The following is an 11,625-nucleotide window of genomic DNA, read 5'->3' as shown; positions in this document are numbered from 1 at the left end:
GACACACCGGGTTGTGAAGGTGTACTGGAGACCTGGTGTGTATAGCCGGCATCAAATGTTCCGGAATTTTAACACAAGTTTCAGGCTGAGTACGAGGAACTGACACAGGTGGCATCGGACAGCTAATACGCTCCTCAGGGAGAATGCATTGCATACTCTGCCAAACCAACAGCTCTCTCTCTTCACTCTCCTCCAATTTCGTCAACAACTCTTCGAATGTCTCATAATCTCCCCTTCGTTCACTCTCCTCCAATCTGTCCAATAACTCCTCGACCCACTCAGACTCACCCCTCAACTTCGCCGACTGCTCCAAGTGCCCCCCTCCAAATTTTTTTTTGTGCTGTCTCTTGGTCTTCCTCCCGTGTCGCCGTGCTGCCTCCATCTCTGCCTTGGGGCAGTGATATTCCCCTGGCTGTGACCAGGGTCCTCTCCCGTCTAGAATTTCCTCCCACGTCCAGGAGTCTTGACATTGCTGCTGTTGCTTTGTTTTCCGCTGCTTGGTCCGATGGTGGGTAATTCTGTCACGATCGTGTGGCGGATTGATGGACCAAAACGCAGCTTTTGGAAAGTAAGCCATCTTCTTTTATTTTTAAAGATGACGAAAAATAAACACGAAACACTTAATACAAACTAACAAAAACAACAAACGATCGTGAAGCTAATAAACGTCGTGCACATACAACAGGCTACAAACGTTCTGACATAGACAATTACCCACAACCAATGAGAGCCTATGGCTACCCTAAATAAGGCTCCCAATCAGAGACAACCGAAATCAGCTGTCTCTAATTGGGAACTCATTCAGGTAACCATAGACTCTCCTAGACCACTAAACATACATAGACAACACTAGACACATGTACTCCACACAAACCCATATACTATACAACAACCCCTTTACCATAAAAAACACCCAAAACCAACAAAACACAAACATTCCCCATGTCACACCCTGACCTAACTAAAATAATAAAGAAAACAAAGAATACTAAGGCCAGGGCGTGACAAACATGTTATAAGACTGTCGTCTGATGAAGTTGTTTCTTGGTTAGTGACTAATTCTATCTCTATTTGGGGGTTTTGTGCAAGCTACCAGTGCTGTGAAAGAAATGTCTGTGCTTTTTTGTATTTGGTGGTAAGCTAACATAAATATACGTGGTGTTTTCGCTGTAAAACATTAAAAAAATCGGACATGTTGGCTGTATTCACAAGATGTTTATCTTTCATTTGCTGTATTGGACTTGTTAATGTGTGAAAGTTAAATATTTCCAAAAAATATTTTTTGAATTTCGCACGCTGCCTTTTCAGTGGAATGTGGGGGGAACCCCGGGGCTAGACAGGTTATTAACAACAATTACGAAAAAGCATACAGGGAGGAGGTGAGAGTTCCTGTATCTTATCACTATTACACCATGAGTCATTAATCATGAAACATACACCCCCACCCTTCTTTTTCCCGGAGAGATGTTTATTCCTGTTGGCGCGATGAAATGAGAATCCAGATTGCTGGACCAACTCCTACAATATACCCCGAGAGAGCTTTCCGTGAAACAGATTATGTTTCAATCCCTGATGTCTCTCTGGAAAGAAACCATTGCCCTGATCTTGTCAACTTTGTTATCCAGGGACTGAACATTAGCGAGTAATATACTTGGAAGCAGTGGGTGGTGTGCACGCCTCCTAAGTCGTACCAGAAGACCGCTCCGAGTGCCCCTTTTTCACTGGCGTTGTTTTGGGTCGGCCTCTGGAATCAATTCAATTGCCCTGGGTATTGCGAACAAAGGATCTGCTTCGGGAAAGTCGTATTCCTGGTCGTAATGCTGGTAGTGCTGGTGAGGTACCGCCGCTCTGGTATCCAACAGTTCTTCCCGGCTGTATGTAATAACACATAACATTTTATGAAATAATACATAAAAAAACTAAATATGGCAAAGTTTCCTAAGAACTAGAAGCGATGTGTGTGTGTGTGTGCATGTCTATGTGGGTGTGTTTATGAGTGAATGCATGTGCGCTAAGGTGCGGAAAAACAGAGCAGGTGGTCAGTCCAGTTTAAGTGTTCAGCAGTCTGATGGCTTGTAGATATAAACTGTCTCTGAGCCTGTTGTTATCAGACCTCATGCCCAACAGTAAGGGAGAGAACAGCGCATGGCTGGGGTGTGTGGGGTCCTTCATGATACTGCATGCCTTCCTCAGGCACCGTTTCAAGTAGTAAGTGCTATAGTATTCTATAGTAAACTGTAGTATTTTTTATGTGGGAAGGTAAGCATTAATGCATTTTCCTTTGCTATTTTCTGGTTAGGCTACTGTTGAATGAACATGAGAACAGACAATATCCCTTTGATGCATCTTTCAGTCAATTCTATATTTAATATGGAAATGTCGGTAGAACCATATTTATCATATACTACATGTGTCTGTAATAATATTTCACATAATACTATTATTATTATGTGTGTGTGTGTGTGTGTCTGTATGTGTTTGTGCATTGGAAGAATTGTAAATCCATTGTGAAAGGCTATGTTGCAAACTATTCGGATTAAATGTGTCCATCAGTGGAGGCTCCTCAGAGGAGGAAGGGGAGGACCATCTTCCTCAGTAATTTAAACATTCATTTTTATAATGATTGAAATATAAAACGTAAAGGAAAACTATACTTCAAATATATTAATGTAACCAAATAATTGATTAAAACACACCGTTCTGCAATTAAGGTCTACAGTAACCTCACCAGTACTCTGCAGGGTAGCACTATAGTGTAGCCGGAGGACAGATAGTTTCCGTCCTCCTCTGTGTACATTGACTTCAATACAAACCTAGGAAGCTCATGGTTCTCACCCCTTCCATAGACATACACAGTAATTACAACAACTTCCCAACGACGTCAGAGCACTTGCACCATGAATTGACATGTTATCCACCCAATTAAAGGATCAGAGAAAGAATCTAGTACTGAAAGCACAAGTTACAGCTAGATAGTGCATAACATGTGGTAACTCAAAGAGAGAGAAAGAAAATAGTTGAACAGTTTTTAACAAAATTAATTTCTTTAAAAATTAAGAAGAAGCAAGACAGAGAGAGAGAGAGTGAGAGATATTTTGTTGTATTGTTTCAATTTCACTTAGCTAGCGAATACAGCCAGCTAGTTTAGCCAGTCAAACACCTGGCTCAAACAGAGAGGGATGCTATGTTAGCTAGCTGGCTATGGCTATCCAACACTGTAACTCTTTCAAGTCAAGGTAAGCTTTTGGTTTTATAAACGTATTGCTACTGGGGCCTGCCGGTGTAACTGCTAAACTGCTTGCTGACTGTACACTGTACTACATGCTTGTAGTGTGTTTACTAATGCGTTAGTTCTAAACTCAGCAACAACAAAACAATGTCCTCTCACTGTCAACTGTGTTTATTTTCAGCAAACTTAACATGTGTAAATATTTGTATGAACATAACAAGATTGAACAACTGAGAAATAAACTGAACAAGTTCCACAGACATGTGGCCCTGAACAAAGTGGGGTCAAAATCAAAAGTGACTGTCAGTATCTGGTGTGGCCACCAGCTGCATTAAGTACTGCTGTGCATCTCCTCCTCACGGACTGCACCAGTTCTTCTGGCCAGTTCTTGCTGTGAGATGTTGCCCCACTCTTCCACCAAGACACCTGCAAGTTCGCGGACATTTCTGGGGGGAATGGTCCTAGCCCTCATCCTCTGATCCAACAGGTCCCAGACGTGCTCAATAGGATTGAGATCCGGGCTCTTCGCTGGCCATGGCAGAACACTGACATTCCTGTCTTGCAGGAAATCACGCACAGAACGAGCAGTATGGCTGGTGGCATTGTCATGCTGGAGGTTCATGTCAGGATGAGCCTGCAGGAAAGGTACCACATGAGGGAGGACGATGTCTTCCCTGTAACGCACAACGTTGAGATTGCCTGCAATGACAACAAGCTCAGTCCGATGATGCTGTGACACACCGCCCCAGACCATGAAGGACCCTCCACCTCCAAATCGATCCCGCTCCAGAGTACAGGCCTCGGTGTAACGCTCATTCTTTCGATGATAAACGCGAATCCGACTCGTCAGTGAAGAGCACTTTTTGCCAGTCCTGTCTGGTCCAGCAACGGTGGGTTTGTGCCCATAGGCAAAGTTGTTGCCGGTGATGTCTGGTGAGGACCTGCCTTACAACAGGCCTACAAGCCCTCAGTCCAGCCTCTCTCAGCCTATTGCGGACAGTCTGAGCACTGATGGAGGGATTGTGCGTTCCTGGTGTAACTCGGGCAGTTGTTGTTGCCATCCTGTACCTGTCCCGCAGGTGTGATGTTCGAATGTACCGATCCTGTGCAGGTGTTGTTACACATGGTCTGCCACTGCGAGGATGATCAGCTGTCCATCCTGTCACCCTGTAGCTCTGTCTTAGGCGTCTCACAGTACGGACATCTATAGTCCTCATGCCTACTTGCAGCATACCAAAGGCACGTTCACGCAGATGAGCAGAGTCCCTGGGCATCTTTCATCTGGTGTTTTTCAGAGTCAGTCAAATGACCTCTTAGTGTCCTAAGTTTTCATAACTGTGACCTTAATTGCCTACCGTCTATAAGCTGTTAGTGTCTTAGCGACCGTTCCACAGGTGTATGTTCATTAATTATTTATGGTTCATTGAACAAGCATGGGAAACAGTGTTTAAACCCTTTACAATGAAGATCTGTGAAGTTATTTGGATTTTACAAAGTATTTTTGAAAGTCAGGGTCCTGAAAAAGGGACGTTTCTTTTTTTTCTGAGTTTAGTAGCTATGTTGACTATGATGTAGGCTGTGTGTAGCGGTTAGCAATTATGATATGAAGGTATGGCTTGGAAAGGTTTTTCGTCTGGTCACAGAGAGCTGATGTGTTGTGCACTGAAGTCCACATGCAAAGGGAAAAGGTGAGAGGAGAGCGCGTAGATGCGAGTTTCACGGTAGTGGGTGTGGAGTCAGGCGCAGAGAGCAAAGTTTCCAAATGAGATGTATTTATTCCAAGCTGGGTCAAGCCAAAACAACAGGCACAATAACCACAAAAACGGGACAGCAAAACGATCCGTATAGGAACAAAACACAAACGTCCACCGACAGAAAGGAAATAAGCCAGCACATAAGCAGGCAGGCCCTGAAGGCTTAAATAGCCCCGAATTAACTACAAATAAGGTACAGGTGAAAACAATCAAGACAAAACCAACAGAAAAGGGAAAAGGAATTGGTGGCAGCTAGTAGACCAGTGACGACAACTGCCGAGCGCCGCCTGAACAGGGAAAGGAGCCACCTTCGGTGGAAGTTGTGACAGCGAGAAGGAATTATATAACGAGCAAAATGATCATGCCGTTTGTATGTGGCTGCTATGAAAGTGAACTGTGTTTGTGTGTGATCATGTATTCATTCCACCGACTCTGAACGAAACGGGGATAAACATGAATTCGTCCAATAGAAACTCTCGTTTGCAACTGTTGGACTAATGATTACACCCTAGATCAGCTAGATGCATCCAAGTGTGTGCAAGGCGGTATTGAATGTGTTACTGTCTGTAACCTTGATTACTCAAATGTTTCTCTCGACCTGTGCACCTACATTGTAAACTTTTATTCGTAAGTTAGGTTGTAGCAAACTCATGATGGGAATATGGAAAATTTGAGTATGTATTACCCTAAACCTATCGATGATACATTGAGCTGGGTGAATGGAATATGAATGGCAGTCATCCAATATGTTGGCAATGCTCATAAAAAGAATGATCACCCTCCCTCATCTTAATCGTCACCGACCGCCACTGGTGTCCGTATATTGTTATTTTAGTGCCACCTGTTGGTTTTAACTGTGAAGGCTACATCAGTCTATGGCTGAGCTGAGCTGAGCAGCGTGTCATTTTGTCAGATGATATGAAGTATGCCTCCATCGGAGGCTATGGCTTGTATATCTTGGCTAAATTGGTTAATAGCCTATGTCACGCTGGTTGTTGGAGCTGTCTGTATAGATGGTAGCTACTGTATACAACACAATTATAAAGGTTTGAGGTCAATTGCTTTGTACCTACTAGTAAAGCCTACTACAAAAGGAGTGAAGTAAAACGTTAGTTGACCTTGAATTAATTTCCACAGAAATATAGGACATTTAAGTACAACGCACTTAACACTTGCTTATCATGTTTTAAAATGTAAGATTGTGCAGTGAAACTAAAACACTGCAATATGATCATATTAGCTACGGCATGGCTTTCATAAGCATCACTGTCTGGCATGCTGTCACTGTACTGTATAAAAAGGAAGCATTGAGGCAGGGATGAATCATGCCCAGCTTTACGAGGCTGCCATGAGATGCTTTAGGCTCCAGGCCCCAGGACATTTCAGCTCAGCCATTTTACTGTATCCCTCTGTGTGGTTTCTCTGAGCAAGAGATTTTAAGATGACCATAAGCATGTTGTCTAATTCGACCAACATATTTGAGGAATGATTATTTTCATTCACTAATGGCTCGGCTAATTAGCAAACACCACTTGGTCTGCGACACTAGGCATACAACAATTTCCGGTATTTGGAAAAGGAATAGAGAATATCTCTGCCTTTCTATGGACCCACCTGGGAGGCAGGCAACCTAAAGCATATCTAATTTAAGAAATATTATGTGGAGGCCAGGGCCATATGTTAATCAAGGTGATTGGTTTTAAATATCACCGCCAAATTAACTTGACTGAAAAATAAAAGCGAAATGAAAAATATACATTTGCTAAAGTCACTGAGACGACCACAAGTTAGATTTTTAATGACAGCGTTTAGATTTTAGAGACACCGTAAAGTTGTGGTATTAGCTTGTAGGGGCTCTTAGTCACAAAGGTGATAGAGAATGTAAGACCTTTTCTGTTACTCGAGGGGCTCCTGTCGAGGGGATTTTCCAGCCTTTGAGCATCATGGTGCTATTCTGGCTGGCACAGGAATATTGAGTCTTACAGCTTTTGACAGATGGTCTCAGTTTTTAAAGATTTAAGGATCAGTCATATGTGTACCGAGGGAAAGCGGTGGCAGGAGGGAGGAATCTTAGTCGTGGAAAAGCACATCTCTTTTAGCATTCCTGTCAGGCAGAGCAGAGGCTTGGTTACCTTACCAAGGGTTACGTTTAGCCTGGAATATTGGGAGAGGGATTCTCAATAGCGGAAAACATGTGTGCCCAAAGCGGGATAGGGGGTTCAGTAAAGAGGAATTGGCTGCAGCTTTTAGGGAATATTTCCAGGGCGCTGAGGCTCAGTGGGGGATGGTTTCTGATTGATTGTGGTTCTGTCTGACTTGTGAAATATGGTCTGGCTCCAGGTGGTGTGGGAAGGAGACTGTCATCAGCAGCCAGGTACGGGCGGGCACATAGCATGCACCTTAATATCTCAGTAAACAACGCTGGCAGGAAAAGGGGATACTGTTGCTCCCCTCACTGATGGGAAAGAACGAGACTTCCCCCGATTAATGCAACATAATCAAAATGCTCAGAACATGTATTTAAATTCCTCAAGCTTAACTATATTTTGTGATTTGTCACAGGAGAAAAAAAGAGTACTGCCAGAGGACAATGAATGCATTCAATCTGGCCTTCATATGAAAAGCAGAGTGCAGCATGGGAGACGGTATAAATAACATTACATTAAGTGCAAAATAACAAAGCGCAATGTGCTAGCTATGCTGTCACAATGGTGAGAGTGAAATATTTTGAGTCATAAAAACTCTACAGTGAAACAGGGCTAGGCTAGCAGTAAGGCATTAGAACCCGGGGATTATCGTATGATAATTCCCGACTAAGGGCTGTTTAAATGAGTAAATTCATTTTATTTAATCCTTCCCCCTCACGATATAATCCGGGCAAATGCCTGTTGTTAATTCTGAGATTCTGAAGTTGCTAGCCAAACGAGCTGGTTGTCCATTCTATTGGCATGGCTGCTATCCAAAGTTCTAAGCAAAAAAGGTTGCCAAGGAGTTGTAATGACAGCAAACTATGTGCATTTTTATTTGTTTTACCTTTGTTTCTATTGCCATTAATGGTCCTGATAAATGTATGTGCCTGGCTCAGAAAAGCTGTCAGTCTTGTCACGTTCATTTGCTCTAGTATGTAGGGTGCCCACCCACCCTGCCCAGAGTGATGAAATTTAACTTCCGTATGTTAGAAAGTACATTATTCAATATGATTATTCATGTTCTGAATCGTTCAGTGGGGTCTTTCTCTAACATTTCATTAACAGTAGCGGAACCATTCAACGCTGGTCTGACCAATCAGAAGCCACGCTTCAAGATTGTTTTGATCACGCGGACTGGAATATGTTCCGGTCAGCCTCGGAGAACAACATCGCCCTATACGCTGGCTCGTTGAGTGAGTTTATAAAGAAGTGCATTGGAGATGTTGACCCAATGTGACTATTAAAACCTACACTAATCAGAAACCGTGAATGGATGGCGGTATTCGCGCAAAACTGAAAGCGCGAACCACCGCATTTAACCATGGAAAAAGGTCTGGGAGATGGCTGAATATAAACAGTGTTGTTATTCCCTCCGCAAGGCAATCAAACAAGCAAAATGCCAGTACAGGGATAAGGTGGAGTCGCAATTCAATGCCTCAGACAGGAGACATATGTTGCAGGGTCTACAGGAAATCACGGACTACAAAAAGACAACCAGCCACGTCACGTACACCAACGTCACGCTTCCAGACAAACTAAACACCTTCTTTGCACGCTTTGAGGACAATATAGTGCCACCATAGCTGCCCTCTAACAAGGACTGCACCCCCCTCCCTCTCCTTCTCTGTAAAACATTTAAACGTGTTAACCCTCGCAAGGCTGCTGGCCCAGACGGCATCCCTAGCCACGTCTTTAGAGCATGTGCAGACCAGCTGGCTGGTGTGTTTACGGACATATTCAATCACTCCCCATCCCAGTCTGTTGTCCCCACATGCTTAAAGATGGCTATCATTTTACCTGTACCCAAGAAGGTAAAGATAACTTAACTAAATGACTACCTCCCCGTAGCACTCACTTCTGTCATCATGAAGTGCTTTGAGTTTAGTTAGTATGGTCAGGGCGTGAGTTGGGGTGGGTTGTCGTTGTGTGTTTTCTATGTTGGGTTTTTTGTGTTCGGCCTGGTATGATTCTCAATCAGAGGCAGCTGTCAATCGTTGTCCCTGATTGAGAATCATACTTAGGCAGCCGGGGTTTCACGTGTGGTTTGTGGGTGTTTGTCTTCCGTGTATATAGTTGTGCCACACGGGACTGTTTGTCGGTTAGATTCTCTTTTGCTAGTTTGTTTTGTTTAGTGTTCAGTTTAATTGTTAATAAAACATGGACACTTTCCACTCTGCGTTTTGGTCCAATCCCTACACCTCCTCTTCGGACGAAGAGGAGGAAATCTGCCGTAACATTGAGAGACTAGTCAAGGATCATATCACCTCCACCTTACCGGCGACCCTTGACCCACTTCAGTTTGCATACCGTCCCAACAGGTCCACAGGCAACGCAATCGCCATCACACTGCACACTGCCCTATCCCATCTGGACAAAAGGAATACCTATGTAAGAATGCTGTTCATTGACTATAGCTCAACATTCAACACCATAGTACCCTCCAAGCTCATCATCAAGCTGGAGGCCCTGGGTCTGAACCCCGCCCTGTGCAATTGGGTCCTGTACTTTGACGGGCCTCCCCCAGGTGGTGAAGGTGGGAAACAGCACCTCCACTTCGCCGACCCTCAACACTGGGACCCCACAAGGGTACGTGCTCAGCCCCCTCCTGTACTCCCTGTTCACCCATGACTGCGTGGCCAAGCATGCCTCCAACTCAATCATCAAGTATGCAGACGACACAACAGTAGTAGGCTTGATTACCAACGATAATGAGACAGCCTAAAGGGAGGAGGTGAGGGCTTTGGGAGTGTGGTGCCAGGAAAATAACCTCCCACTCAACGTCAATAAAACAAAGGAGATGATGATGGACTTCAGGAAACAGCAGAGGGAGCACCCCCTTATCCACATCGAAGGGACAGCAGTGAGGAAGGTGGAAAGTTTTAAGGTCCTCGGCGTACACATCACAGACAAACTGAAATGGTCCACCCACACAGACATTGTGGTGAAGAAGGCACAACAGCGCCTCTTCAACCTCAGGAGGCTGAAGAAATTTGGCTTGTCACTCAAAACCCTGACAAACTTTTACAGATGCACAATCGAGAGCATCCTGTCGGGCTATATCACAGCCTGGTATGGCTACTGCGCCGCCCTTAACCACAAGGCTCTCCAGAGGGTGGTGCGGTCTGCACAAACATCACCTGGGGCAAATCACCTGCCCTCCATGACACCTACAGCACCCACAGGAAGGCCAAAAAGATCATCAAGGACAACAACCAACCGAGCCACTGCCTGTTCACACCGCTACCATCCAGAAGGCAAAGTCAGTACAGGTGCATCAAAGCTGGGACCGAGACTGAAAAACAGCTTCTATCTCAAGGCCATCAGACTGCTAAACAGCAATCACTAACTCAGAGAGGCTGCTGCCTACATTGAGACCCAATCACTGGCCACTTTAATAAATGGATCACTAGTCACTTTAAACAATAGCACTTTAAATAATGCCATTTTAATGTTTACACATCTTACATTACTCATATCACAAGTATATACTGTATTTTATATAATCTATTGTACCTTGCTTATGCTGCTAGGCCATCACTCATCCATATACTTATATGTACATATTCTCATTCACCCCTTTTATCACATTTGAGGTATGACCCAAATGCAGACAGAGTTGAAGAAACAAAAGTTTATTCCTAACAACAGGGGCAGGCAAATTACAGGTCAAGGCAGGCAGGGGTCAATAATCCAGAGAATGTATTAAGGGTCCAGAATGGCAGGCAGTCTCAGGGTCAGGGCAGTCAGGGGTCAATAATCCAGAACGGTGGGGTAAGGTACAGAACGGCAGGCAGTCTCAGGGTCAGGGCAGGCAGGGGTCAATAATCCAGAACGGTGGGGTAAGGTACAGAACGGCAGGCAGTCTCAGGGTCAGGGCAGGCGGGGGTCAATAATCCAGAACGGTGGGGTAAGGTACAGAACGGCAGGCAGTCTCAGGGTCAGGGCAGGTAGAATGGTCAAAACTGGGAAGGACTAGAAAACAGGAGTAGGAAAACAGGAAGGAGCCTGGAAACAAACGCTTGTAGGTTTCACGAACAAAACGAACTGGCAACAGACAAACAGAGAACACAGGTCTAAATACACAGGGGATAATGGGGAAGATGGGCGACACATGGAGGGGGGTGGAGATGATCACAAAGACAGCTGAAACAGATCAGGGTGTGACACCTTTAGATTTGTGTGTATTAGGTAGTTGTTGGGGAATTGTTAGATTACCTGTTAGATATTACTGCACTGTCGGAACAAGAAGCACAAGCATTTCGCTACACTTGCATTAACATCTGCTAACCATGTGTATGTGATCAATAACATTTGATTTGATTTGATCTTTCTCCACGAAATCTCAGTTTCCTTCTACAGCGAATGACAGGGATCTGGGTCTGGTCAGGTGTCTGTAGTATATCCCTCCCGTCTGACTCATTGAAGAAAAACTCTTTGTCTAATCTGAGGATGA

This window comes from Salvelinus fontinalis, chromosome 13, assembly GCF_029448725.1.
Source record: "Salvelinus fontinalis isolate EN_2023a chromosome 13, ASM2944872v1, whole genome shotgun sequence".
Classification (NCBI taxonomy): Eukaryota; Metazoa; Chordata; class Actinopteri; order Salmoniformes; family Salmonidae; genus Salvelinus; species Salvelinus fontinalis.
The sequence above is the reverse complement of the archived record's forward strand: the minus strand, read 5'-3'. Positions refer to the sequence as shown.